Raw genomic sequence first — 27427 nt, 5'->3', positions numbered from 1 at the left:
TATTTACCTCCAACACCAAAGCATGCCCCTTAGATGGACGTCGGCCATGGGCTCCAGGTAACATGGCTGGGAGTTCCAGTCATGCCCAGCTGCCGGGAGGGGAAACGCGGAGTCCATCCCCATGCTGTATGGACAGCGAGCGCCCAGAAATCCATAAGGGCAATTGAGAATATCATTTTTTTCTCTGTCACTCAAGTCCCTCTGCCCACAGGGTCCCTTTGGAGGTGTGATCTTGCTGTGTCTGTGGCTCTCGCCATATTTAGCTTTCCAAACTCAGGTGTGTGAGGAGTTTGGATTCCATCAGTACCAGGTTTGCACGTCCATCTCCTCCCCTAGTCATCAGGGGACACGGGGCATGGCCTGGGTTTGCAGGAACATCCTCCAAAGGGCCCTGTGTTAAAGGCTTGGTCATCAAGGTGGCACTATGGAGAGGTGGAGGGCCCTTCAACAGATGGGTCCTCCGTGCCGGTGGTGCTCCCCTGTCATCCCAGCAGCTTGGGAGGCTGAGGCAGGAGGATTGCAAGTTCAAGGCCAGCCTCAGCAAAAGCAAGGCTCTAAGCAACTCAGGGAGACTCTGTCTCTAAATAAAATGCAAAATAGGGCTGGGGATGGGGCTCAGTGGTGCAGGGCCCCTGAGTTCAATCCCTGGTACCCCCTCCCCCACAAGAAAAGAGAGATGGGCCCTCAGTGTTCTAGAAAGGTGGGAAGCTGGAAAAGGCAGATGCAAGGGAACGTTCCTGTTCTTACCACGAGTTCCCGAATCACGAAGTTCAGAGCCTTGGGTTTGCATGTTTGCAAATTCAGGTGGAGTTGGGCGGCCGAGGGAACTGCAGCGCCCAAAGCAGAAGTAGCCCCCACCCCCAGTCTACCTACCTCTCTCTGTCTGGATCGCTTATTTCTGTATTTACTAATTTATTGATATTTAACTTGATTTCATATTTGGAGCAGAGTTCACGCTATTCAGTGTGATGTGGCCACTCAGTCATCTCCTGTTTTCCTCCTGTCCCAGCAACAGTTAGAGAGAACAAGGAGGCAGTATCCCCTGCCCCCTATCCTGGGGATCCTGAGTCTTCAGGCTGGGAGAAGGGGCCACAGAGGGCCCCAGGACTGGCCACGCCTAGGGTTAGAGCAGACCCTGGGCTGTTTCCCTGACTGTAAGTGGAGACCACCCTAGATTGCCCCCCCCCAGTGTCGAGGGGATTAAATGAGATACTATGTGACATTTGCAGCATTTGGAAGTTTAAAATGACTGGTTCAGGTCTCCAAATGGATCCAATTCACTTGTTTTACATTTAGGGAACCAAGGCACAGAGAGGTGGTCAGCCCTCCCAGGAGTTGATGACCTTGTGCCCAGAGTCCCTCCATGGTAATGGGCTGGGGAAGCGCCCGGAGAAGGTCCTCAAGGTCATCAAGGTCCTCAAGGTCCTGCCCTCCAGGCCTCACCTCCCCAGCCCACCCCCACCATCGACCTGTGCGGGCCCTTTGACGTCCTCTGGTCCCCAAGGTCCACAGTTCCGACTCCCGGGGGGGAGGGGGACTGCGTTTGTACCGTCCACGGAGGACTCGCCGAGGAGCCTGGGGAGGGCTGGGGTGGGGGGCAGAGGCACAGGGTTCTTTGGCTATTGTTCTGAGTGCACAAAAGAGCAAGCCTCGGCTTCTGGGCATGAGCCCCAAAGGAGGGAGGGCAGCCCCTCGAGGAGCCATTGTCGCACCGCACCCCGGTCGGTCCCCTCAGCCCAGAGGCGGAGGCGCCCCTCCACGGGTGAATGGATCAGCAAAATGCGGTAGATGAGGCGGTGGGTACATTCTGTGACACAGATGACCCTCCAGGGTGTTAAGCTAAGCGAAATGATGCGCGCACAAAGGGACAAACTCAATTCAGTTCCACTGACGTGGATATCTTTGTCCCCTGGCTGTAGCGCAAGGTGCTGCGGACTAGCGGCTGGAGACGGCGACTGCGCTTCTCACAGGGTCGGAGACGCGCGCAGGTGGAGTCCGCGTCTGGGGAGGGCCACTCCCCTCCAGGGTCACCTCTTCCTCTGACTTCAGCGGCAGGAGGGGTGAGGGAGCTCCCTGGGTCCCTTTTATAGGGACACTAATTCCATTCACTAGGGCCCCACCCTCCTTAGCGGATCCCCTTCCTGTCACTCAGGGGGCCAGGACATTGTGGGGAGACACCAACATCAGGTCAAAGGAATGGGGTTCCCGGACTAGACAAGTTCATAGAGAAGAAATAGAAAGGTGGTCCCGAGGGACTGGGCCATGGAACGGTCAGTATTTCATGGGTACAGAGTTTGAATCCATAAGAACATTCTAGAGATAGGTTGCGGTGATGGTAGACTAATGCTGTGTGCTGAGTGTCACTGAACTGTACACTTCAAGTGGCCACATCCTGACATCCAGCACCACTGGGCTGGAGGAGATGCCTAGGCCTGTCATGCTAGTTGGCTCAGGAGGCTGAGGCAGGAGGATGCACATTCAAGGCCAGCCTCAGCAACTTAGTGAGGCTCTGGGCAAGTCAGGGAGCCCCTGGGTTCAATCCCTGGAATGAATAAAATAAAATAAAAATAGAAAAACCCACAAAACAAAAAACTTGTGGAACCATCTTGAGGCTACGTAAACGGCAGGTTGAACATCATTCATCTAAAATTCTGAAATCCTAATGCTCCAAAATCCAAACTGTTCTGGCACCAACATATAACACCCCCCAAGTGGATAATTCTGCGATGGATCAGAACGCAGGTGCTCTAAAAATAAATACAGCCTAACATCCCCTCTGGGCTGTGCGCGGTGTCTGGGAAACACATGAGTTTCGTGGCTAGACGTGGGTACCGTCCCCAAGATGTGTCACGTAGATGCAGATATCCCAAAATTCAAGGAAAAAAAAAAATCCCTGACCCTAAACCCTGTGGGACCAAGCATTTTGGATAAGGGACACTCCACCCTATAAGGTCCCCGCCAGGAGGAGGAGTAGGCAGAGCCACTAACCCCCCCCTCTCCCCCCAGTTTTGGGCAAAGCTTCATGGCCAAGGGCAGTCATTAAAATCCCAGTGGCTGTGCCCACCACTGAGCTAACTCCCTGCCCTCGGGGCCACCAGGAGGCTGAGCAAGGCTGAGGGCCTTTTCCCCAGGGCAGGTGGTCAGAGCCGACACACAGCGATGGCCCCATGGTGGCTGGAAGGGAATCGGCCATCAAGGGTCCCCCAGAGAGGCCAGAGGTCCTTGGTGGTGCTGAAACTGTGATGGAAGCAATTTATGGACTCGCTGGCTCCTGCAGCAGGGACACAGGCCTGGGGACATAGGACCAGTAGGACTCACATCTCCCGGTCTACAGCCGAGAACCCGCTCCTGCAGACCCAGCCCCGTCGGCCTCTCTACCCTCGGAGGACGAGCGGCCACACTGATGACCAGATATGAAGATTTTTGTGATCAGAGTCAGAGACAGTAAATATTGCAGGTTCGAACTTTTCCTGTGTAAAATCTCCGGTATATAATGATGCCAACCTGGAACATGTTCATGACTCAGTCATGAGTTTTAGAGAAAATATTTTACTTAAAACCACCAAACGGTGATCTTGGACAGGAAGGATTATGTGGCCTGGATTTTGGATTGGCAGATGGTGGTCTGAGCCTCTGACCGGCTTGCCATGCTTGCTGACTCGCTCACATGCATCCTAGCTCAGCTACCAGGACAGGATACCACAAGCTGGGTGGCTTAAATGTCAGGAATTCACAGGATGCAGTGGCCCACGCCTGTCATCCCAGTGACTCGGGAGGCTGAGGCAGGAGGATCGTGAGTTCAAAGCCAGCCTCAGCAAAAGTGAGGCCCTAAGCAGCTCAGGGAGACCCTGTCTCTAAATAGAATACAGAACAGGGCTGGGGTGTGGCTCAGGGGTCAAGTACCCCTGAGTTCAATCCCTGGTGCCTAATAATAATAATAGAAATTCATTTTTCCCAGACTGGAGGCTGGAAGCCAGGTCATGCTCCCTGCAGATTCTGTTGCTGAAGGGTGCCTCTTCTCCTGCCTGTGATGGCCATCTTCTTGCTCTGTCCTTGGAAGAGAGGGATTGAGAGGGAGAATCTGAATACTCTCTCCAAGTCTTTCACCTTCAATACCACCATATTTGGGGTTCAAGCTTCCACCTGTGAGTTTTGGGGAAGGACAGGCTCTCGGCCCATAGCACACACCCTGCAGAGGAGCCCCTCAAATCCCTAAACCCTCCCATGGAAGGGTCTGCTCCTGAGAACTTGATCTAGAGCTGGTCCGTGAATGACCGTGCCACTCTTGCTTGAGGGCCGACCCAGAGCCTGTACCAAATGCCGACTTCCCAGGCCAGAGTGTGGGCGGTGCCCAGGAATCTGCAATCACCCACGCCTCTCCTCCCCCACCTGCCCTCCTGCCCAGAAGATTCTAGAGATTCCAAGGCTGGAGAATTTCTACTCCAAGCTTTGGCAATCATCCAGAGAGTTTTGGAACCTGATGCTTCTCCTTAAGGCAGACACTTCTAGAATGGCCCTGAAAAAGAAAGGTGTGGGGCAGAAGGAAGGCTGGGCCGGTGTGGTAGGATAGTCTCACAGACAGTATTTGGAACATGGAATTACTGAGCTACTACTTTGGGGGATGGAGGAAGAGAGAATAAGGGAGTATGATCCTGCTGTGCCAGCATTTAGGACAGGAAGAGGGGGCACTGCCTCACTGGAAACCCCAGGGCTGCTCTCCCCACCTTGCCATTGCTGTAACAAAGCACCTGAGGTAAACTGCTTGTGAGGAAAGGTTCATTTTGGTTCATGGTTTCAGAGATTTCAGTCCATGGTTGTTGGTTGGCTCTGCTGCTTCAGGCCTGTGGCAAGTCAGTACCTGAAAGCTAGAGCACGTGGCAAAGGAAGCTTGCTTCATGTGGCCAGGGAGCAAGGAGAGTGACAGGAAGGGACCAGGGACCCAGTATCTCCTTCAAGGGCATGACTCCAAGGACCTCACTTCCTCCCACTAAGCCCCGCCTCTTAAAGGTGGACCACCTCCCAGTGGCACACAAGCTGGGACCATGACTTTAACACAGTGGCCTTTGGGGGACACTTCCAGACCTCAGCAAGACCTTTTGAGATCAAAGAAATGATTCTCAGGGTCCCCATGCTTGGAGGCCACTTCCGGTTCCCTGCTGGGAATGACACCACCTGTTTGTGAAACAGGGTTGATCTCCATCTTGTGGCGGGAACTCTTTAACAGGAATGTGACTGAGTATTGTTTTCAGTGATTCCTTACGATGTTTTTAGCATCTCGAGGGCCAGGGTGACTCGTTCAACTATTTCCCTTCACCTGCCTTTAAAGTCATTTTTCTAGTAACAGCGTCATGTAAATACCAAGTTCAGGTTTTGTTCCCTTGGGGATGGCGTTTGTGATTCTGTGAGCTCTTGTGAAGTGCAATGTGGAGTCTCAGGTTTTGTTGTCTGGGCAATGGGAAACGTCACGTCCTGGGTATCAGACGCCTTTCAGCTGGACGGCGGGGAAGAGCTCAGGCCAGTTCCTGGTCATCCTCGATGCAGTGTTCACCCAGGTCTCAGCACCGAGCCGCGCAGGGGCATTTGGTGGGTGGGGAGAGTGCTCCTGTTCTTCCCATTTTACAGATAAAGACACTGAGGCCCAGAAGGTTAGAGATGTCACCAGAGGTCCACAGCCAGCCTGTGGCTGAACCCATGTCCAGAATCAGGCCCCCAACCCTGGAGCCCGACTCCCAGACTCCCGCTCTTCTGTCTGACGGAAGGTTCAACAGACCCTTGTAGACCGCGGTATGTGGTTGTGCATGCTATAGGATGCCCAGGACAACTGTCTCTACGTCTCGTTCAAGTGCAGGAACAGCTGTCCGACAGCGTTTGGAGCAGCTATAAAATAGTTCACGCACAGAAGAAAATAAAAGTCAGGGACACACCCAGCAAGAGGTCTGCTGGATATTCCAAAGGAAAATCCCTGCCCGGGGGCAGGGAGGGGCTCGTTGGTTCTTTGAACTTCATTCAAAAGCATGTGGTCGGTCATATGATATCGAGGGTCTTGACACTACTACATGACAGTCATGGAGCTCAGAGGACAGTTCCATACCCAGTTCCAGAGGTAAACCCCCCCCCCCCCCCCCCCGCTGGTGGAAGCCACTCAGAATCCTCCTCTCCTCCGTGATTACTTCAGAAACAAGCCTCAGCCCGTCAGAACACGGCAGTTTCCCTGCCTTCATGATTGATTCAGAGGTGGGCATGGGACCCAAATTTATTCAATCAAAACAAAACATAGAATCTTGTTTGATGGTAGAGATCAGGAACCTTCTCTTCAGGAAGGTGTGATGTGTATAGTTGTCCAGACTTTGTCAGTGTGATAAAAGTGAGTCTGAAAATTAAACCATCATGTGGAAGAAGGTGGAACCAAGACAACTGCAGCACCCTGATCAAGCTCTTCCTGAAACTGGTGACCTATGCTCATTGGCATGAATTCATAAATTCCTTTTCTGTCCACACTATTTGAAGTTAGGTTCTCTTTCTCACAACTAAAATAATTCTTTCTGGGACGTGGAACACTGGGCTTGAAGTTTCAACACGGCTAGTTTCTAAAGTGGAGGTCTCAGTTTTAATTCTGAGCCCACCGAAAGGTGAATCTGCAATTAACATCAATCTTAATGAACCGATAAACAAACTGAGTCTAAATACATGATATGTTAATGAAGTGTGGGTATTTTACTTAAGTTGTTATGGAAACACTGTGGAAAGAATTTCCATGATGTACAAAAATAGAAAAGCTTCATCTTCATCACCCTTCCCCACAGAAACCCTGTGACAACACCCATGTCCTCTTCCCTTCTCCTCTCTGCAGTCTGACACCTCCTTTGTAACTCTACTCTAATCCTCCCTTAATGTTCTGTACCACATAACAAACAAACAACAACAACAAACCAATGACCTCAAGAACAGCAGCGAAATAATCCCAGTGATCCTGTCCCTCGAGCCTGTTCCCAACCCCAGCCCAAGGAAGTTCATTAAAGACTCTGTCTGACCAAACCGAGGTTCGCGAGGGACACTGGCATGTACCTGTCATCCCAGCAACTTGGGAGGCTGAGGCAGGAGGATCCCAAGTTCAATGCCAGCCTCAGCAACTTAGTGAGGCCCTGAGCAACTTAGCAAGACCCTGTCTCAAAATGAACTACAACAACAAAAAATTTTTTTAAAGGATTGGGAATGTTAGTCAGTGGTTAAATGTCCCTGGGCTCAACCCCTCTACAAAACCCAAACAAAACCCAAACCAAAGCAACCAAGGCTCTTCCTCGAGAGTAATTCAGCTGAGAGTAACTGTGTGACCCACCGTGTTCTTGAAATACACAAGGAACAGGGATGCTCCTGGACTCTTGTGTTCTCCTCTCACCCCTGCAGCTACTGCAGCAAGACAGAGGACAAATCACTGCCTTTACCAAGCTCCAGATCCCTCCCTTGGGGAGGGAGACTGCATCTCTGCCTAAGATAGACTTAACCTTCTGAGCAAGGTGAAGAACACAGCCAAGCCGGGGGGCTTTGCAGACCTACTTCTGGAAAGCCTCAGCCAGTGGAAAGTAACCCTTTGGCATTCCAGAATCAGATCCCCGTGTCCCAAAAGGTCATTTATCTGTGGGCACGACTATGGCTTGCTGTGTTTCCAATGAAGTCCTGATACATTTATCGGCAGCCTATCAGTGAATCTCCACTGCACTGCATTCCTAGTTGTAGCTACACAGTGGTTTTTCCTTTTGGTAATGTGGATTGAACCCAAGGCACTCCAGCGCTAGGCTGCATCCTCAATTCTTTTTATTTATTTATTTTTATTTGGAGGCAGAGTCACACTCAGTTGCTGAGGCTGGCCTCAAACCTGTGATCCTCCTGCCTCAGCCTCCCAATTCTCTGGGATCACAGATGTATGTATACCTGTCCTTACACGGTCTGACCCTTGATGGATTTTTATAATCATTCAAAACTACTTTAGGATGTCCATCCCTTCAAATTAGACAACCCCTTCTGGTGCAAGCATGTCCATGTTTATTCTTTATGAACAAAGAAGCACCTAATATCTCCACTGTGTGACACCGAGATTCACCTTCCTGTAAGTGGGTACGTACTTTTTTTTCTCGTTGTTTGTCTGGCTTTGGTATCAGGGTAATGCTGGTCTCAAGAATGAGTCAGGAAGGGTCCCCTCCTGTTCTCTGTCTCAGAAAAGTTTAGGAAGGATTGTTGTTCGTTCTTCAAATGTTTGGTAGAACTCACCAGCGAGGTCCTAGGGTCCTGTCTTTTCTTGACTGAGAAGTCACTGGTGATTGATTCAACCTCCTGCCTGGTTCTGGGACTATTCAGGTTTTCTATTTCTTTTTGCGTCAGTTTTTAGAGTTCGCCGTTTCTAGGAATCTGTCCACTCCCTATAGGTCATTTAATTTGTGGGTGGACAATTGTTCATAAGACAATGTGGTTCCCTGCTAAAGAATATTTTAAAAGCCCTGACCACAGTGCCCACAGGAGGTTGCAGGTGGGAAGGGTTTGTCTGGGCTTAGAGCTGAAGAGATGAGAACGATTCACAGGGCAGGTGACTCTTCAGACTCGTAGGGTGTTGTAGGATGAGTAGGAGTTGGTTAGGGGGAGATGCGGGGCCAGGGCATTCCAGGGACGGAAACATGAGTAAAGACAGAGATGAATGAAAATAAATGTGTGGGCTACTCCGAGAAAGAGCAGAAAAGGGAGATTCTGTGAATCAGCAAAAATGAGCTGGGGCCGAGTTACACAAGGTGAGGCTGCCAGGCTCAGGGTGTGGGCTTTGGGCTTTGTTAACGCTTTTTCTAATCAGAGCTTACAGACCCTCAGGTGTGTGATGTTCTCAGCAGAGTCAAGCCCAGGGGTGGCTGCGGGAGGGACGGGAGGGAGGGACTGTGACAGCTGCCATCACCAGGAGGGAGGCTGGGGGAGGAGTGGGGTGGGTAGAGAAGGGGCACGTTCCTGAGGCCCAGGGAGGACCAGGAAGGAGGGCAGAGGGGGACAGGACTCCAGGAGAAGTCGGGGTCCAGCCAGCTTGTCCAGGCCCGCAGACAGGGCCCAGCCCCAGCTCTGGTGCCCAGCGCACCGTGGGTGTTCCTACGGAAGGAAGGGACTGGTCTCGACTGTGTGGTCACAAAGCTTTCAGGGGAAAACAAATGTCCCAAAGGGAAGGAAGACTTTTCTGGAAAGCGTTCTTGTCCGCAGGAAGCTGTAGGAGGAGGGACACCTTGACCTTGGTCTGATTGTGGAGGTCAGAGTGGCCTGTGTCTCCTGGAGTCTGTGCGGTGGGGCTCTCGGAGCCGGCGGTGGGGAACAAGGCGCTTCCTACTCTCCGGGGGAATGTTTGTTTTTTTCCTTGTCATAGGATAAAATAATAATAATTAAAAAATGACCCATCCTTTCTCGAAGCCCGAATGGTCCCGAGGCTCATTTTTCTCCATGAGCAGATGTCACGGAACATTTTCCACACGATCCCAAGAAGTCTGAGAGGCGCCGATGACGCGTGGAAAACCGCCGGTGTCGGAGAGCACCTTGCTGGGTGGGTGTGTGTCACTCCAGGAGTCAAAACCGAAACGCAAAGCTCTTCTTTGAAATCAAAAGGAAGATGCATGTTCACTGTGCCTTGGCTTCACGGCGGAACCTCCCCGAAGTGACATTTCTGAGGCCCCACCCTGCATAGGAAATACCCTAAGGATAAAACTCTGAAGGAAAAAGACCCTAAAATATATATTTTTTTAACAAGCTTAGGGCGGGGGCTGGGGCTCGGTGGCAGAGCGCTTGCCTCGCACGGGTGAGGCCCTGGGTTCCATCCTCAGCACCACATAAAAATAAATAAATGAAACAAAGGTCTTGTGTCCATCTACCACCCCAAAAAAGCTGAAAAAGAAAGTTTAAAGTATTATCCCATATCATCTGAAAATCGGTGAGTAAGGGATCCAGGGTTATGAGGAATGCAATCAAGATCCTTTTCCAGTACAGGGCGGGAGCTTCAGTCCCCTCTCAGACTGATGTTAGCAACCAAGGTTTGCAGCCTAAGAGAAAAGATCCAAACATTCAAGGTCAACCAGGTGAATGAAGCCCTTCATCCTGAATTTGAATGGGAAATGTCGGGAACTCCTGATGGGACTGTCTTCCTAAAAAGGTGGCACTTCCTAGATTTGGTCACAGTCAATGACAATGACCAACCCACATGGTGGCCTCCAAGAACCATCTGTCAATAAAAGGAACCAGAGTTCCCCGGAGGAAAGGCGGATCCTAGGACTGGGGCAGGGGATGTACGAGATGGTCCAGGACACCTCCCCTCAGAAGCAGAGGAGCCACTGTGTCAGAAGGAGTCAGGGGTCCCCCATGGTTCCCAAAAAGTCATGACCACCGAGGGCTGCGCTCTCCAGACTCATGGGCCTCCTTCCAAGGATGTGAACCTCGGATCTCACTACCCTGAAGACGGGTGAGTAAGGGGACTGAGGATCCATCTTGCCTGGCCTGGGGCCCCGCATCTCAGGCTGATCCCACTGTCACCAAAGCAGCGCTGTTTCCTTGGACGTCGTCGGACTAATATCAAAGAAGGCCTTGATGGGTGGGCACTGTCCTGGCTCCGGTGATGGTCCTAGATGGCCACTGCTGTCCCCCAACCAGAGACCCCAGGCCATGTGTGCTTTCCTGCTGAGGGCCATTACCAAGTAGGTATGATGCATCGTAATCCTTGCCAGTGTACCCCATGTTAAATGGACTTGCCTTGGAAATTTGCTGCGACCTTGCTTGTGTGCTTTAGTAAGATGACCCTGCTCAAGGTGATCGAGGGTGGATCCAGGTTTGAGGAAGTATCCTGCAGGTTTGAGGAAGTATCCCGGTCCTTGGGTTTAAGGCGTTTCCCGGTTTAAGAATATGGGTTTTAGGGAAGTTGAGGTTGAAGATTATTGCTGCTGGGATTAGGGTGTTCCTGCGGCTTGTTGAGTTCTCGTGAGATTAAAATGGGATTTGGAAAAAGCCTCGTGGAGTAGGATTTGGGATCGGACATATTGGAATTGCCCCTGAACGTGTGTGGAGGCTGGTGTGAGATCGGGAATAAAGAATTGCTGTTTGAACCTACAAAGCTGTGTGGTGGCTCGTGATTCTGTGCCAAGCCGAGACATTGGCACTTGGCTTTTGGCATTTGGTGGCCCGTACACGGAACGTCTGAAATTTGTAGATGGTCCCTCAATGAATCGATCTGTTGAATGGTCAGCACCCGTAGGATCCAACCACTTCCCAAGGGCCCCACTGGGGACGATTGCCCAGTGGGGACCAAGGCTTCCACACAGGACCCTTTGAGGGCCACTCCCGATCCAACCCACGACAACCTGGAGTGGGTTTTTAGGAGGGTGACCCCGTGATAAAGTGCTAGGCTCACCCTGGACATCAAGGGCCCACCTGGATCCCCTGGTGGGGGTCGCATGGTCAGGGCTCGCCGGGTCCTGTTCCTTCCTTCCCGTCACCCTCCACGGCGCCCCTCTGTCACTGGGCACAGACTACACTGGGGAGTGGGGAGCTACGCTCCACCTCTTGGAGGCAGAAGACTGACGCATACATTTTTGTGGAATTCTTCTGCCTGGGGCACTCGCCTACTCGATTCTACATCTGCTGCACTCTCTATTTCCCGTGGCCCTGGGGGTTGAACCCAGGGTCCAGCCTGGGGTAGGCAGGTCCTTGATCGCCGAGGGACATCCCCACCTTATTGCCCTTACTTAGATCAGTACGGGCCCACACGTATTTGTGTTTTTTCTTCAGGTTCTAATCCACTCTGATTTCACAGTGGTGCCCCCTTCTTGGTTTGGCTTCCAGTTTCCGTTAGCTGTGGTTAACCACAGCCCCAAAACACTACATGGGAAATTCAGAAATAAACCACTCAAAAGTTGGGCATCTCACTGTTCTGAGCCGCGTGATGAAATCCCGCGTCATCCAGCTGCCAGCTCCCTGGGATCTGAGTCTTGCCCTTGCCCAGTGGATCCAGGCTGTATATGCTACCCACCTGTTAGTCATTTAACAGCCTGCTCAGTTTCAGATTGACGGACCCTTATTTCTTTAATAATGCCCTCAAAGCCAGCGTTAGAAGTGCTGTTGGCAATTCATATCTACCAAAGAGGAGATGTAAAGGGCTTCCTTTGAGTGAAATGTGAATGTTCTCTACTTAATAAGGGAAGAAAAAATAATCATACGCTGAAGTTGTGACAGCACCGTCACATAAGTTCTATTACAGTGTACTGCCATCATTTTTTTCTATTAATTATTGCTCATTTATTTTCAGGCCTAATTTATCAATGCAATCATCACAGGTTTGTATGTGTAAGGAAAAAACACGTTATGTGCTGAGTTCCGTACTGTCTGCAGCTGGGGAATCTGGTGGGGTCTTGGCATGTCCTCCCCGTGGGTGAGGGGGATGGAGCTGGCCTGGCTGGTTGGCCTGCCGGGCTGGGCTGAGCATGGTCACCCAGTGGACGGTGGCCCATCAAGGCTGCGGAACCTGGGAGGACTGGCCGGTACCTTGTCCTAGTCGTCACCTGGCAGGCCCTTCCGGTGTCAAGAGTGTAAACACACGAGGGCAAGCGAGGACAAGGACGGCCTCTTGAGGCCCAGGCTGGGAGCCAGCGCTCGATGATCCCTGCCTCATGCTCTTGGCCAGAGTAAGTCCCATGGCCTCGCCAGCCTCCAGGGGCGGGTGGGGAAGGGGACTCCCCCCTCTTGGAGAGCAGTTTGTATTCTGGAGGGACAGTCCCCCAGGGACCGGGTGCACTGTTTGTGCAGATCAAAGGGCCCGGGGTGTGACCGGGGGGAAGGGGGCCTTCCTCCTGGGGTCTTTGGACTTTCCACAGTGAGCAAGTGACAGACCTGAGAGATCAGGAGCCGTGACCCACGAGCAAGGTCCTGGTGCCTGCAGGTCCGTGCTCCTCCTCTTCCCGGGCTCCACCAGACCACCTCCCCAGCTCCCCTGGGCCATGTGACTAATGTCAGCCAATGAGGTGGCACCGAATGCGTCACGTGCTGTTGACCAAGTGCAGGAGGGTTGGGGTGGGTGCCTCCCATCTGTGTCCCTGTCTGCTCGTGGGATGAGGAGATGCAGTGATGGTCTCCAGGCCCCGGGAGGAGGGCACCTCGGAGAGGAGCAGCCTGGGCCCCTGAATGGCTGTGGGCAGCAGGATGCCCTCCAGGCCACCGGGCTTTGGGCTCCTCTGACAAATCCCTGTGTGGCGAGTCATTGAGCTCTGGGGAGAGTCTGCTGTCGCCATCGGGGTATCCTGTCATGACCCCCTTCCTGGTGGCCACAGGTGGACTCCTTCCAGTTTTCTCAGCGACGCGTGGCTGCTCCATTGTGACACGTGAGAGTCTGAGTCCAACATCCACCGGGGCCGTCGGGGTCCCTGCCTCAGGACCCATCCTCCCCTCCTCTGATATGATCCTACATCAGACCCAGGGATGGGCTGGCTGCGAAGTGGGAAAGTTCTTCCCTTAAAAAGGAAAGGAAAAATGATGGTGCTGAGGTCGCCAAGATCTCGAGGCCCAGGCTGGGCGCCAGCCTCCAGCCACTGAACTCAAGCCACCGAGGTCCTTGTGTTTCCCCAGCCGTGGTGACTGGTTGTGGTTCGAGGGCAGTCTTGGGATGTTGGTGGCTGGGTCAGTTGAAACACACTGTGACTCCTTCTGTCTGAATTCACAAGGAAACAACAGTCACGGGAGCTGAGGCACCACCCTGTAGTGACAAGCTCCCGCTGGAGAAGGAGGCCTAGGCTACCAGGTCAGAGCGCAGAGTGGGAAGAGCAGGCCCTTGGCATCACTGTCAAGCAGCTGGATCAGGCCCTGCCTGAAGCTGATGCTATTTAACTTTTTAGTCGAATAAAACTCAATTAATGGGCCTTATAGTTTATGCCAATTAGTTGAGTCTTCATTACTCAGACTCAAACTATTTTCGGTGGGTCCAGCCTTAATCACTTTTGGAATCAAATAAAAATTTTAATCATCAAATATTAAATGACATTAAAGTAGATGATCCTCAGAGACGACTCCCAGTTCTAAAATCTAGAGTTTATGGGGCCCAGGAGGCAATTCCTGGCACTTAAAAAGTGTTTACAGGGATCTATATATAGAAATGTCTGTTCAACTTTACAGCCAGAGAGACTCTAATTATTTAAAGATTTCAGGCAAGAAGACGACAGTGCCAATCTAGACTCTCACACACGACAAACCCTCCGTGGCTCTGGCCGCTCCTCACAGCTTCTGCCAGGGCCCGGGGGATGGTTCCTGTCCACTCTCTGACCTTGTTGGCCGTCCATCTCCCCATCCCCAGCTCTGAGCTCCTTCCTGCCCCAGGCCCTTGGCACTGACTCTTCTGTTGGCCTAGAATGTTCTTCTCCTGACTTCTACCCCTCTGGCGTCTACCCAAATCTCAGTTCTCCTCAGAGAGACCTTCCCTGAGCCCCCAAGCCAACAGGCCCCCCTTCTCTCTTTCTCCCCTCCACTCCTTTACAAATTGCCATTTACTTCCTTGACAGCATTTTGTTTTTAGGAGTGAAGGTGTCCTGTTTACTTATTCTCTGGCTCTCCCTGTCTCCTGTGACAAGAGCTGGTCAGGGGCAGAGCTCTTGCCTCTTCTGGTGTCCCCAGTGTCCTCAGTACTGGGCGCAGAGAGCCTGACCCAAGGGCTGACGTGGGCAAGAATAGTTCAAACCTTGGGATCAAGATGGAGGGGCAGTGTCCACGGGAGAGGGGCAGGGATGGGAGGGGCTGGAAAGGCCATGGTGGGGGGGGGGAGAGAGAGGGAGGGGAGGGGGAAGAGGGGAGGGGGCAGGGATGGGAGGGGCTGGAAAGGCCATGGTGGGGGGGAGGGGGAGGGAAGGAGAAGGGGAGGGGAGGAAGGAGGGAGAGGGAGGAGGAGGGGAGAGGGGGAGAGGGAGGGGGAAGGGGAGAGGGAGGGGGAGAGGGAGGGGAGGGGGGAGGGGGAGGGGAGGGGAGAGGGGAGGGGAGGGGGAGGGGGAGGGGAGAGGGAGGGGGAGAGGGAGGGGGAGGGGGAGGGGAAGGCTCCTGATCCAAGAAGCAGAGAGCGCCCACGTGGGAAGCCAGTTCTGAGAAACTGACCCCGGGCCGGTTTCTCTGCCCTTCCACCTGCCACCTGGTGCCGGGGGCTGCACTCCTTCAGAGCCTGTGTGGCCCACGCCAACTTCTCCCCAGGTCGCGGTCTCAGAGCACCCACTGGGGGGACAGGAGGACCCTGCAGGCCATCATCATGCCTTTCACTTCCTCCTGAGGAGATGGGAACAAGGGCAGTTCCCTTAATTTCAGAAGAAATGAAAATGGGCCCTCTGGGGTGCCGGTCAGGCCGCTGGCTCCGTGGGGACACCCCTGCGGTTCTCAGGAAGCCGTCTCAAGGCGACCTGGGTGCTGAAGGGGGACCTTCTGAAGAACAGAGCTCCAGCCCCTGCGGCTCTCTTTCTTTTCTTTTTCTTTTTCTTTAGGAGGGTGGGTACCAAGGATTGAACCCTGGGGTGCTTGACCACGGAGCCACGCCCCAGCCCTTTTTATTTTATTTTATTTTTGAGACAGAATCTTGCTAATGGCTCAGGGCCTCACCAAGTTGCTGAGGCTGGCCTCAACCTTGTGATCCTCCTGCCTCAGCCTCCCTAGTTGCTGGGATGACAGGCGTGGGCCACCGCACCTGGCTCTCTTTCATTTCTTAACCAAGAACCAGAATATGCCACCAAGACCCACTGTTTTCTTCCTTATCCCACGTGTCTCCCTTTTCCTAGCAGATAAGGGGAATGAGGTGCTTTCTTTTAGGACTTAATTTCAGGATGATAGCGTCATATCAGGTCTTAAACTCAGAAGATTGCTCTGGAAATCGGAGCACGCACCTGCTCTTGAGAAGACTGACCAGGCGTGGAAATGGCAGGGGAGATGGAGTCTCTTCCTCTTTATTTTCCTCTTTGCACACTCTCCCTCTGTTGGGCAGACACCTGTTCTCCATGCGTCCCTGTTTCTGACAGGCTGCTGATCCTGTCTCCCCTTCTCCCTCTGCCATTTCGTTGATCTGGTCCACCTGGTCTCTGCTGGAAAGTCCTGCTTTTGGTCTTGCTTTATGCTTCTTTCTGAGGTGGCAGGGATGGAACCCAGGGCCTCACGCGTGCCAGGCAAGCGCTCTGACCCCTGAGCCACATTGCCCGGGGGGGGGGGGCTTGGAGACTCCTGAAGTTCTGCCTTTCACACTGGATCCCGAATAAGAAAAGAGTCAACCGCCCCGTTTCAGGGAGGACCTATGCTCCATAAATGGTAAATATTTGCTCAACAAATGATTGATGGCCTTTCATGCCAGGATTAAAGTTTAACTTGCATTGAGCAACTGCTCCCTCGGTACACATGAAAATAAACACTTGGGGACATGTGTGACAGTTTTTTCCACTGCTCTCCCCACCCCACTAGCCCAGTCTGTTCAGAGCCGTTGTTTGTTTGGAAAACAAAAATATGCTCATGCCCAGAGCCTGCCTAACACCTTCCATGGCTCCCCATTGCCCCAGGATTTAGTCCACACTCCCTTCCCAAGCTTTAAGGTCTCTCAGGCGCAGTTCTTGAAGGACATCCCTGAGCTCATCATTCCTGCCACCTTTGAGGCCGGCAGGGAAAACTGGGTGCCTCCGGGAGGAGCCTTCAGGGAAGCAGAAACACGTGGCCGGGTGTTGCAGAAGTCCCGAGTTCACCAGCCAGAACGGACATGCGCGGAGAAGCTGGGAAGTGCAGGTCCATGAAGGGACCTGAGGACCAAGAGAAGTCACCAAGCGCTGATAAAGTGACAGAGCCAGAGCTTGCTGGGGACTCTGGGAGCTGGCTGTGTTCTGGCCGTGGTCAGGGCTGCGAGGAAGTCTCTGGCGTGGGTCTGCGTGGCTGCTGTCCCTGGGGATTTGCAGCCCAGTGTCGGGAGCTGGCTGGACAGGCCCGCTGACCAGCAGGGCCGGGACAGCTGTCTCCAGTGCAGGGGAGAACAAGGACGGAATCGGAGCCGTTGGCCCCTGCGTCCGGCTGCCTCTGCCCAATGCCGACCAGTGTCCTCTTTCAGAGTGTGCGGGCCACCGCTCCTCCTGGGACTCTCTGGCTTCTGGAAAGCTCTGCCCTGGAGTGTCGGGAGAAAGGCGGGCGCGAGCAGGCTCCCAGTGCAGCCGAGCGCCCGGCAGAGGGCACAGAAGACGTGGGGCCAGGTGGAGGCCCTGCCCTGAGGGTCAGGGAGGAGCAGCAGCGAGGCCCAGGCCGGCTGGGTGTCATAATCCCTCCCTCACGTCCCCAGGACGTCCCCCATCTCCTGGGAAGTCCGCAGGGCCCAGCACACACAGCTCCCACTTCCTGACCAGGAGACCCGGGTTTCCAAGGTCACGGGCTGGACACCCCCAGCTTTTCGATGAATTTTAAGTCACGTGCAGTTACGAGCTCAGACCTCCTCACGGTGAACAAAGCAAGGCAGAAGAGTGACAAGGACAGAAAGGAAAGGTCCCCGCACCCCACTCCTTCCTCCCTTCAAGGCCAAGAAAGCACAAGTCTGAACAGGTCCAGGGCCTTGGCCCGGGGGCAGCCTCCCCTGGGTCTTCACCAGGGCCCGCCCACCCACAGGGCCTGGCTCTCAAGCCTGGTATCCAAATGCTTGCCACCGACCCGAGGGGTCCTGGGTGTCTTTGCCTGACGCGGTCTGCTCTGATCTTTGAGGCCCATCCGCTGCGACAGGGTGGGCAGAACAGGCTCCTTGTTCCCAAGCTGTGACCAGCCGGGCTGGGTATGGGCTGGTCCTATCCCGGTTGGAGCCACCCTGGGATCAGACACAGACCTCGGGTTTAGGAACTCAGCTCCGTGGTTCACCTGGGAGAAGCCAATGTCGTCTCCTACCTTCCCTGTGACCAGAATGCTTGTGGACGTGTCACCAGGCTCAGGGGCTCGGGGATCTCTGATCACACCCAGTAAAAGCATCTCTCTCATCTACACACACACACACACACACACACACACACACACACAACCAGCACCAACAACAACTGTTCCTCAAAACAACACTTGGAGCTTACTAATGCGTGTGACTCACTCGGAGGGTTTTTATTCCTCTCTGACTTTGATTTAGAGATGCAGCTGGCCCTGCTGCTCACGCCCCTGCTTGACTGGCCTCCAGTCTCAGGACAAAAAGTGCTGACCCATGGCTTCTCTTCCTGCCACCCAGTGACCTTTACAGAAACTAGATGAAACGGAATGACCAGAAAGTCACTGGAGAGGCCCAGGATCAGAGTCGAGGGTCAGCGTGAGCTCTGCAGCCCTGGGACGGACCTGGGGGGCTGTCTCTGCTACTCGGTGGCCTCAGGATTCTTTGCTTTGCTTTTTTCTTTTTCTTTCCTTTGGGTACCAGGGATTGAACCCAGGGGCACTCAGCCACTGAGCCCCGTCCCCAGCCCTATTTTGTGTTTTATTTAGAGACAGGGTCTCGCTGAGTTGCTTAGGGCCTCACTAAATTGCTGAGGCTGGCTTTGAACTCAGGATCCTCCTGCCTCAGCCTCCCAAGCCCCTGGATTACAGGCGTGGGCCACCGGGCCCCAGGTGTAGGCTTCCTTTTCTAGTGATGGAGACACGTTTGCTCAGGAGTTTACTGGGTGCTCAGACTGCTCAGCGACAGAGAGTTGAAGGGGAAAAAAATGAGAGAGGTACAATAATACCATGGAAATGAGTAGAGGGGCGTAATGGGGGAAAAGCAGCCCTCTGCCAAAGGGGTCACCCAGAAACAAGCGGCCTGGAGAGGGTGGTTAACACAGGCGGGGATCCGCGGGAGGCTAAGGGAACAGCGGCTCTGTGGCCCTACTTTGCCCGTCCTGAGGGGCAACCAGCAGGAGAGATGCCTCTGGAGGGTTGCTCAGGCTCTAGGGGGAGCTCAGGATCCCAGGGGGAGGTGGAGGCACTCCCGTGCTGGGAGAGGGAGTGCAGGAGTGAGAGCAGCTTTGTTCTGCCCTGGAGAACTCCAGGGGAAGCAGAAGGGAGTCTCCACCTGTGTCTGCTCAAGTTCAGGTGCACCATCAATACATCTGGAGGTGCTTCCGTGAAGCAAGGATCGGGGAGACCCAGGTGGCAAAGAACCAGGCGACTTCGAGGTGCTGGGATCAGCCTCTGGCCAGCCTCTGGCGAGAATCCAAACCCTGAATAAACAGACCACGTTTGATTGGCAGCACCCACAGCAGCTGGGGAGGGGGATCGTCCCCACTCAAGCCATTCGTGAGACCCTGGCCCCGGCTGACACTGGCTTGCAGCCTGGCGAGACCCCAAAGGAGGACCCCGTGGGGTCATACCCCGGCTCTCCACCCCGAGGGACTCTGAGATGCTCCGCGGGGGCGCCTTGTTTCCAAGAGCCAAGAGCGTGATCCTGTCCCTGCGCACAGACCCTCCCACAGAACCCCTGCCCCTGCCTGGAGACCTGTCCTTCAGCCCAGGAGTGCCATCTGATTGGCCACCCAGGCTCCCTGGTTTCAGGGCTGGTGATGGACAAGCGCAGGAGTCCAGATGGGCGAAACCCGCCCCGGGCGGGATGCGAGGGGCCGGTAACTCGTGACTGGCAGCTGAAGGCTCTGGGAGCCAAAGTGCCCGTGACGTTGGATGGTGATTCCACGGTCCTGGGAAATGACTTTCTCTCCTGCGCATCTGTTGGCTCTAAGCGCAATCAGCGGGGTCACGGGGGCGCCCCATGGGCTGTCGGTTGCAGCAGCCCTTCTCCAGCCAGGACTCAGCTGGGGAAGCTTCCAGATCACGCTCTGTCCACACGGAGGGGAGGGTCACTGACGGACGGAGTCGCCTAGGACAGCCTCCAGAGGGGAGCGTATGGATGCTGTCAGTCGCCCTGGGGGCCCCAGGGTGACCCTGGAGAGCTGTGTCCCTGGCCAGTTCGCCCACCAAGCCACTGTGTGCACGCGGTCTCTATCTGCAGAGGCCCCGCTGGCCCCGGCTCTTCCGGGAAGGAGCGCAGGGGCCTTTGGTGGCCGTTGCTTGGCGTTCTTGTTTGTTTAGAAAAACTAAGGCCCGGGTGGACAGAGCTATCATTTGTTTGTTTCCTCTTATTTCTATTTAAAGCAGTTTATAACGAAAGTATTCCAGAAAAATCCAGCCCCCCCCCTCCCCCAGGCCTGCTTTGGGGCCGCATTCAGAGAAAGGTCATTATCCAGAGAGCAGCTGGACTCCTCTTTGGAAAGGTCAATCTGGTCATGTCACCTTCCTGCTTCATGCCCATCCAGGGCTCCCCGCTGCGTTCGGGAGCCCCGTGGCCTCCAGGGCCTGCAGGCTCTGGCCTGTCTCAGGCTTATCTCCTGGTCTCACACCAAGTCCCCTGCTGTCCCTTCTTGCTCCTCTGCCCCTCTGCCTCATCATCCACAGAGGAGGCTGGTTCTGAACACTTCCTGTTCATGCTTTGGTTCTTAGCTGAAATGTCACCTCCTCTGAGAAGCCCTCCAGGATGCACCCAATTGTAAAGGGTCCTGTTATAGGATATCTGGATCCTTTGGGCATGTAGCACAATTTTAATGAAACAACCAATTAACTGCCGCTTCTCCCCAGACCCAGGCTAGAATGTCACCCTGTGAAGTTAGGGGGTACCCCTGGCTCCCACAGTCAGGCAGCGCCTCATACACCAGCAGGCCCCAACCAATACTTCCTAAATCAATGATGGACGGAGTGGGGGGGTCTGGGAAGGAAGGGGTGAATGGAGCTCAGTGTAACTGTCTAACGAAGCCTTTCCTTGACCCCTGGGGGACCGAGAGGGACATGTCCTCACCCTCAGATGATGGCCGCCTTGGCCTTGGAGTTCCTGGTGGCCGAGGACTGAGGTCTGGTTTGGAGACAGACTTTGCAGAAGGTCGCGGGGTAGCGAGTCAGAGGGTGACCTCTGTTGGTTTACGGGGACAGGAAGGAGGGCTTTGGGGTTGGCGCCTTTCCCATCCCCAATTAGGTCTGAAAGGCTTGGAGACAGGCCCTGGGTGTGTGACCCTGGAGGACGGCTTCCTGCACCCGAGAGCTCGGGATTCCAGGCTTCTGTGGTCTCCTGCCAGAGTCTAGGCTCTGTTCTTTTCAGAAATAATTATGTGCAGAGAGGAGAGGTCCTGGGAGTGCGTTGGGTGCCCTCAGGCCCAGGCAGGGGACTGGGGGACTGACCTCAACGCCAGCTGCCCTGAGGCCCCCTGCCCTGGGGTCTCGGGGTTTTGAACCCTCCCCTCACCTTCTAAGGGAGACAGCTGGGGCCAGGGAGGGGCAGTCCCTTAGTTTAAAGTCACAGGCCGTGTTAGGGCGAGGTTCACATGGAGGCCTTTCCTGTATTGCTGTCCATGTTCTTGCCTCTCGGCTCTGTCACAGGCCCTGAAATCAGCCCACTGTCCCCAGGTCAGGCTGGGCGGTTCCCAGGGTTAGAGAAGAGCCTGCTGCCCCCAACACCTCCCCGCTCCCCGACATGCACACACACACACACACACACACACACACACACACACACCCCAACAGTCCTGATGGATGAAATTCTTTTAAAAAGGACAAAACCCACTATTTTATAATCAAACCTATGGTTTAAACCATACCTTTCTGGGAACGTTGACCCACCAAAACCAAAGATTCATTCTAGGAAATCCACACTCAGGTGTAGATGACGAATAGGATTTTTTTTTTTTTTTTAAGATTTCCATTAAAAAGGAGAATCGGGAGAAGAAGAGGGAGACATTTTTGCCCCAAGGACTAAAGGGGAGTTAGAAGCATGAGGAGAGGAAGGGAGAAGAGGAAAAAGGGCGAGGGCCTCAGAAAAGAAGCTTCGACGGACTCGTGTCATTGCTCAGAAGTGGCTCCCCCACCCCCCAACAGCTGCCAAGGGCCACGTCGGGGCAGAGATTCGCCTGGTGAGAGGCCCAGAGAGCCCTGGAAGGACAGGCTTCTAGGCGGAGGGGACAGGAGCCAAGCGCCCAGGCCTGGCGTTGGCTTGGCCCCTGCGGCCTGAGCCCAGGGGAACTGGCAGGGGGGGTGCAGGCAACTCGGGGAGAGAATCTCACCTTTTCTCCTTGGAGGACGTGAGCGCGGCCAGGCCACCCTGTTTGATTCAGCAGCCCCGTGACCCAGAGCTCGGGGACACTCAGGGGATGGGGCTTCGGGGATCTAGAGAGTCTGGGCTCAAACCCTAAGAATTCAGCTGCTGTACTGGTCCCACAAATGACTCCAAGAACAGTTGTTTTAAAATGAGACCAACCACCATCGTGGCAGACACGGGAAAGACGTGATGAGAAGGTGTCTCCATCGGGGATGGGCAGCCTAGGGTCCTCGGTGGGCCCTGCCGACTGCTCCTTCTGTTTCAAACATCACGGCTCCATTGGAAGAGGATCTCAGGGTCAGAGGAGCCCCCCAGCACTTCCCCTGTGGTACTTTGAGGTACCTTTAGGTACCACACTCCGGGTCCTGGACCCCTGCTGAGTGAATGAGAAGGTGAGCCCTGGAGCCAGGGGACAGGGGGACACAGAGGCAGAATCCAGAGGTGTGTGTGGGGGGAGCTGGAAGATGACCAGGGAGGCCACCTCGCCCCCTTCCTCCTGTCCCTCGGGGCTCAGCGGATGGGACCCTTCTCTAATCTGCTCTGAACAGCCTCAGGGTCTGGACTTGGGGTTCCCACACTTCCCTGTGTGTGACTGTCCTGGGCGTCGGTCCCCACGGCAGAGGGAGTGTCCCTGTTGACCAGGAGGCGGAAGCAGAGCCAGCCAGTCTGGGAAGCGATGGGGAACAGTCTCCCGGGGCCTGCCACCACTTGCCCTCGTGGCAGGTCCCCCAAGTGTCTCGGACTTGCAAGGGGGGTGACTGGGAACCCCTAGGACTTTTCTTAGCAGGCTGGGGGCTGGGGTAGTCTTTCTTGCTTTGGTTTTGATATCATTTCCCAGCTGGACCGCAGTGGGCCCTTTTGGACAGAATGTCATAGCGAAGGCCACCAACTTAGGGCTCTGCAAAACAGCTCGGCCTTGGTGACTGACACACCTGGAAGCATCTTCTCACTTCACTAGGGGGTAGGATGGGCTTTCCAGTCCTGGGGGAAGGCCACCGCCCATCTTGGGTGTCTGAGGACTCGGGAGCCACTCTCGTCTTGGGGCTTCACAGCCTTGAGGCTGATCCTGGTGTGGACCCCAGGAAGCCAGGAAGCTGTGAGGGTCGCTGGGCAGGCACCATGTTGCCCCTTCACTGCAGAAAACAAGGGCACAGAACAGAGCAGACTGGCACGGGCCTCCTGCTCCCCAGAGCCCCTGGGCACCCCCGTCCAGGGCTGCATTTCCCTAGCCGCCCTGGGTGCTGAGGGCTGGGGCTCCGACTCCCTCCGACTGCCCCTCCCAGGTCTTCTTTGATTAAACGAAGGGTTTAGCCCTCTCTATCCTGGGCCTGAGGTTCCTGGCCTCACCTTTGCATGGTTATGCCCACCCAGGTTCAGACCTTCTGTCCAGGCTTTAGTTCGTCTTTTCATTGGCACTTAGATTGCCTTCTGATAGAAGGCGGAGTCTTGGGAGCAATCTATGACCTTATGTCATTCACTCATTCACCTCCTCGCTTACCCATTCCACAGGGATCCATTGAGCAAGGTCGAGCAATCTCATCACCGTCTCCGAGTCAGCCCAGGCACAGAGAGGTTAGGCAACTTGTCTAAGTTCACACAGCTCAGAAGAACTGGTGCTGGGTGTCATTCAGCCCATTTGCTGGGGGGACTAATGCAGATGTGCTTGTCTCTAAGAACCTTCCGGTGGATGGCTCACCCTACCTGCAAATTGGGGAGAGTGTGAGGATCTCAGACGCACTAGGTGTGGCCCAGCACGGTGAGACCTAGACCCACAAGGTGGTATTGAGGGGCGTGAGTGTGCTTCACCTTCAGAAAGAGTCACTTAAAAGACTTTTTTTGTTCTTTGCTATTGTTTTTGTCGCCGGCACTGGTCTCTTTCTATCCAACGTTATATTCCAGTAATGACAATGATAACAAGACCAATATTTATTGAGTGCTTTCTATGTGCCAGACACTGCTCTAAGTGCTTTTTATATGTCATATTTTTTTTTTCTCAGAAATCCCATTACTGAGAGACAGAGAGGTTAGGCAACTTTGTCTAAGGTCACACAGCTCAGAAGAACTGGTGCTGGGTTTCACTGGACTTCTGAGCCCATGCTCTGAATCAAAACACTCCAGTTTCTCTTTAGAGGGACTCCCTGCCCAGGAGTCCCTGCATAGAAATGTTCATACCCCTCTATTTAAAGGAAGTTACTTCTGTACTGAACACAATTTCAGTGCTATTAGAACCAAAACTTGGTATCACAGAGTTCGGCAGATCTTTTAAAATGTTCCAGGGTCTCGTTCCAAACTTCCTACACGTTGCTATGGGAAAAACAACTGCCATTGAAATCTGCAAAGCTGTTGGCGTGAAAAGCAATATATCAGCTGCGAGTGACAATAAGCAGAAGCAGGCAGGACCTGCCTTACAGGGGCATGGGGACAGTTTGCTAGAAACTCCCTCAGAGGCATTCATCTAGGAGGAGATGCTTGGAAATGACATCACCGAAACCCCTGTTCTGTGTGATTTTCTTGAGAAGCTACTACAGTTAAAGGACCTAAGCCCATGCAAGTCCCTCTGACCACGGAAGGATTTAAATAGTATGATTTGAATGAATGAAGACCAAGCATGATCTGCTGTTCTCAAACATCCTTCGATTGGCATTGATCTTTTTTTTTTTTTTTTTCCATTTGTGATTAATTTTTGGAAAAACATTCTCTCCCTGCCTGGCCCGCTTCTGCTTTATCATTCAGGGATTCTTTGAGTAGACAGACCCAGTCAAGCCTGGAGTCTAAAACAAATAAGACCAGTCCTTTCCTCTCTCAGTAGCTTTATTCCCCCTTGAAAGCTGTTATTAAAATAAACTTGAACTTTAATGTATTCCTCTCGGCAGCCTCTCCCTCCTGATGGAAATTGTAGGGAAGAGAAAAGGGGACATTACGAACCTTGAGGGAACTGTAGAGTTTTATCTATTATCAGGAGCAGCCTGAGCCTGAAGTCGTTTAAATCTCTGGAGGTGGAGGAGGGTGGGAAGTGTAATTATTTGCAAGGGAGCACTATTGGCTGAGCACGAATGAGTGGCTGTTTGTTTTCTCGGTTCGTTTTAGGGATTACAGGCTGCTGGTGGTGTTTAGTGACAAGATACAGCAGATCGGTTATGACAACTTCATCACTGTCGTCATTGCCTTTGGTTTGCGAGAGCACAGGGAAGCTCTTCTGTATTACAAGAGTCCAGGGATGGACGGGAGCAAGGGACAGAGAAATCAAGAAATCAAGGAGACAGCAGCAAGAGAAGATCACTCACTATTAACACCAGAGAGAAATACCCCTGTGTGATGGAAACAGTGACGTGCTTGGTGCAGGGACCTCAGCAACATGAGCATCCTTTGAACTCTCCATTCTTTCTGCTAGAAGAGTAATTCCTTGTGTTTATAAATGCGTCAATTTGTGTTTTTTTTTTTTTTTTTTTTTTGCCCTTTGGTTCCTAGGAGTGCCCTGCGGAGATGTTATTTTTGGTAACTGGTCTTCCTGCTTCAAGTGTAATGACTGAGAATAGCTAGTTTCACTATCTTTTCTAGAATCGAATAGAGGAAGTAAATTGTTGGTCTATTAGGTGTCTGCAGTGTGCACGTGCATGCTCTTACCCCTCTGTCCTTTCAACAAACCCTGGGGGCAAACGACCCCATCACCACTTTATCTGTCAGCCTGAAAATGAAGAGAGGTAAAATGTTGCTTTGGGGATTCCTCTGGTAGTTAGAATAGAGCAGGGATTTGACTTCCAGGGTCTGGTTCCAAACTTCCTACACATTGCTATCGGAAAAACAAACAATCCCCCCTGCCCCAAATTTAACTGAAGTCTGTGTGGACCAAGAAAATGCAGGTAGGTGCATGTATTTATTTGGGGATTTTGGTTGGAAAACCCTGATGATAAAGACATATTGGAACACACTGTATTAATTAAATTGTGAAATTCGGTCTTGGGGACTGCTTGAGGGAACTTACCCTTCCTCCTAGGGTGACACTTGATAAGATAGTCTGTTCCTGTTTTTAGGCAAACACATGGAGGGGTGGGAGGGGATGAGCATTCCACATTTGGCTCTGCATGTCTGTCTCAATAGTTTTGGACACTCTGCTGCTGCACCAAGCTCCTTCCACTCGAATTCTTACTCCCAACAGCCCTCTTGTCCTTTCCTGGACAACTCGATACCTTTTGTGCCTCAGATCTTCAGAAGTGTCTGGAAAACTGGCCAACTGCAAGGGCAGGCTTAGCAGGGAAATGACAAGGAAGGAGCTGGGTGGGTGGGATGGAAAGCAAAAGTCGGAGGGGTCCCTGCCATGAGGGAATCAGGGGGCTTCTGTAGCCACATTCTAAGAACTCTCCAAAATTTGACCTTAACCACTTCTGGTGGATCCTTTAACCCTCTAACTCTAGCTGAGTGCAGGCTCAGGGTGCCATGTGACCCATTCTGGAGAATTCAAGGGATTTCCTGCTCTGGATTTCTTCAGATTTTCTGGGTGCCCTTTAATCTCACTTTACCCTGGGTGGCACATGGATTCTGAACGCAGACTTACATGCGCCATTGCAGAAAAATAAGAAGTAACCGAAAACCCCAGGCGGGGGTGGGGAGTGGTGAGAAAAGACACCAGGGCTCTGGGGATCAGGAAGCTGGAAACTCCCTCCTGCCTTGGTCTCGGTCTCTAGCATTTGCACTTCCCTAAAGTTGTCCCCATGGTGGGTCTGTGTCCTCAGTAGGTACTCCATAATTGTCTTTCAGAACTCTTTAGTGCTAAGTGATCATTTAAACACCGTCTCCAACTCCTGTCCCCTGAGTGCAAGGGGGCAGACAGCACCTGCCTCAGTGGGCTTCCCACGGACAGCCCTGCCCCCAGGGGGTGACTTGGACACACTTAGCACGCTACAGGCAACTTTCCTTAGCTTTCAGATTTCTCTCCGCTGTCTTTACAGGGAATGGGGGTGGGGGTGGGGACATATTCAGGGTCACAAGGGAGGCTGGGGGCGCGGGCCGCTGGAAATTGTTCAAAGGTGGCTGGGACCACGGATGGCTTATATCGTCCGCGTGGGCAGGTGGGACTCCTGCATTTCTGGGATCACCCCAGACCTCCCGGAGGATGTTGGCTGACAGTGTCCAGTTCCAGAACGATCGCGTCTGAGGCTCAGGACCTCCCCCATCCCCTCTAGGGTGGTGGGCATCTGGCCCAGGGTTCTCCTCGGGGAAGGGCTGGCCTGGGAGTGTGGAGAGCTGGGGGCGGGAAGTCTGGGCAGGGGGGGGGGAGGAGGAGGAGGAGGAGGAGGGGGGAGGAGGAGGAGGAGGAGG

The sequence above is a fragment of the Urocitellus parryii genome, chromosome 3, assembly GCF_045843805.1.
Source record: "Urocitellus parryii isolate mUroPar1 chromosome 3, mUroPar1.hap1, whole genome shotgun sequence".
Lineage (NCBI taxonomy): Eukaryota > Metazoa > Chordata > Mammalia > Rodentia > Sciuridae > Urocitellus > Urocitellus parryii.
Note: the sequence above shows the minus strand (reverse complement) of the source record.